Genomic DNA, 2,500 nt, shown 5'->3' with positions numbered 1-2,500 from the left:
TATAGCAGGGACGGTGCTGCCTCACGCTTCGCTCGCTGTTCGCCGCTCGCCGCTCGCTCGCGCAGCCAAAAATGACCAGTTTTGGCCCGTTTTTGGGCTGTTTTGGCCTGTTTATGGTCCGTTCTTGCGTGGTGCGGTGACCGTCGTGAGCGGAGCAAAACGTCAGCCATCTCAGCACCCTGGAACCCCCCGGGTGGCACAGGGCTGGATGGGGCTTTCGTATATAGCAGGGACGGTGCTGCCTCTCGCTTCGCTCGCTGTCCGCCGCTCGCCGCTCGCTCGCGCAGCCAAAAATGGCCAGTTTTGGCCCGTTTTTGGGCCGTTTTGGCCAGTTTTTGGCCTGTTCTTGCATTGCGCGGTGACCGTCGAGAGCGGAGCAAAACGTCAGCCATCTCAGCACCCTGGAACCCCCCGGGTGGCACAGGGCTGGATGGGGCTTTCGTATAGCAGGGACGGTGCTGCCTCTCGCTTCGCTCGCTGTCCGCCGCTCGCCGCTCGCTCGTGCAGCCAAAAATGGCCAGTTTTGGCCCGTTTTTGGGCCGTTTTGGCCAGTTTTTGGCCTGTTCTTGCATTGCGCGGTGACCGTCGAGAGCGGAGCAAAACGTCAGCCATCTCAGCACCCTGGAACCCCCCGGGTGGCACAGGGCTGGATGGGGCTTTCGTATAGCAGGGACGGTGCTGCCTCTCGCTTCGCTCGCTGTCCGCCGCTCGCCGCTCGCTCGTGCAGCCAAAAATGGCCAGTTTTGGCCCGTTTTTGGGCCGTTTTGGCCAGTTTTTGGCCTGTTCTTGCATTGCGCGGTGACCGTCGAGAGCGGAGCAAAACGTCAGCCATCTCAGCACCCTGGAACCCCCCGGGTGGCACAGGGCTGGATGGGGCTTTCGTATAGCAGGGACGGTGCTGCCTCTCGCTTCGCTCGCTGTCCGCCGCTCGCCGCTCGCTCGTGCAGCCAAAAATGGCCAGTTTTGGCCCGTTTTTGGGCCGTTTTGGCCAGTTTTTGGCCTGTTCTTGCATTGCGCGGTGACCGTCGAGAGCGGAGCAAAACGTCAGCCATCTCAGCACCCTGGAACCCCCCGGGTGGCACAGGGCTGGATGGGGCTTTCGTATAGCAGGGACGGTGCTGCCTCTCGCTTCGCTCGCTGTCCGCCGCTCGCCGCTCGCTCGTGCAGCCAAAAATGGCCAGTTTTGGCCCGTTTTTGGGCCGTTTTGGCCAGTTTTTGGCCTGTTCTTGCATTGCGCGGTGACCGTCGAGAGCGGAGCAAAACGTCAGCCATCTCAGCACCCTGGAACCCCCCGGGTGGCACAGGGCTGGATGGGGCTTTCGTATAGCAGGGACGGTGCTGCCTCTCGCTTCGCTCGCTGTCCGCCGCTCGCCGCTCGCTCGCGCAGCCAAAAATGGCCAGTTTTGGCCCGTTTTTGGGCCGTTTTGGCCAGTTTTTGGCCTGTTCTTGCATTGCGCGGTGACCGTCGAGAGCGGAGCAAAACGTCAGCCATCTCAGCACCCTGGAACCCCCCGGGTGGCACAGGGCTGGATGGGGCTTTCGTATAGCAGGGACGGTGCTGCCTCTCGCTTCGCTCGCTGTCCGCCGCTCGCCGCTCGCGCAGCCAAAAATGGCCAGTTTTGGCCCGTTTTTGGGCCGTTTTGGCCAGTTTTTGGCCTGTTCTTGCATTGCGCGGTGACCGTCGAGAGCGGAGCAAAACGTCAGCCATCTCAGCACCCTGGAACCCCCCGGGTGGCACAGGGCTGGATGGGGCTTTCGTATAGCAGGGACGGTGCTGCCTCTCGCTTCGCTCGCTGTTCGCCGCTCGCCGCTCGCTCGCGCAGCCAAAAATGGCCAGTTTTGGCCCGTTTTTGGGCTGTTTTGGCCAGTTTTTGGCCTGTTCTTGCGTGGTGCGGTGACCGTCGTGAGCGGAGCAAAACGTCAGCCATCTCAGCACCCTGGAACCCCCCGGGTGGCACAGGGCTGGATGGGGCTTTCGTATAGCAGGGACGGTGCTGCCTCTCGCTTCGCTCGCTGTTCGCCGCTCGCCGCTCGCTCGCGCAGCCAAAAATGGCCAGTTTTGGCCCGTTTTTGGGCTGTTTTGGCCTGTTTTTGGGCTGTTCTTGTGTGGCGCGGTGACCGTCGTGAGCGGAGCAAAATGTCAGCCATCTCAGCACCCTGGAACCCCCCGGGTGGCACAGGGCTGGATGGGGCTTTCGTATAGCAGGGACGGTGCTGCCTCGCGCTTCGCTCGCTGTTCGCCGCTCTCCGCTCGCTCGCGCAGCAAAAAATGGCCAGTTTTGGCCCGTTTTTGGGCTGTTTTGGCCAGTTTTTGGCCTGTTCTTGCGTGCCGCGGCGACCGTCGTGAGCGGAGCAAAACGTCAGCCATCTCAGCACCCTGGAACCCCCCGGGTGGCACAGGGCTGGATGGGGCTTTCGTATAGCAGGGACGGTGCTGCCTCTCGCTTCGCTCGCTGTCCGCCGCTCGCTGCTCGCTCGCGCAGCCAAAAATGGCCAGTTT

The sequence above is a fragment of the Musa acuminata genome, unplaced genomic scaffold (assembly GCF_036884655.1).
Source record: "Musa acuminata AAA Group cultivar baxijiao unplaced genomic scaffold, Cavendish_Baxijiao_AAA HiC_scaffold_267, whole genome shotgun sequence".
Lineage (NCBI taxonomy): Eukaryota > Viridiplantae > Streptophyta > Magnoliopsida > Zingiberales > Musaceae > Musa > Musa acuminata.
This window is presented reverse-complemented; position numbering follows the sequence as displayed.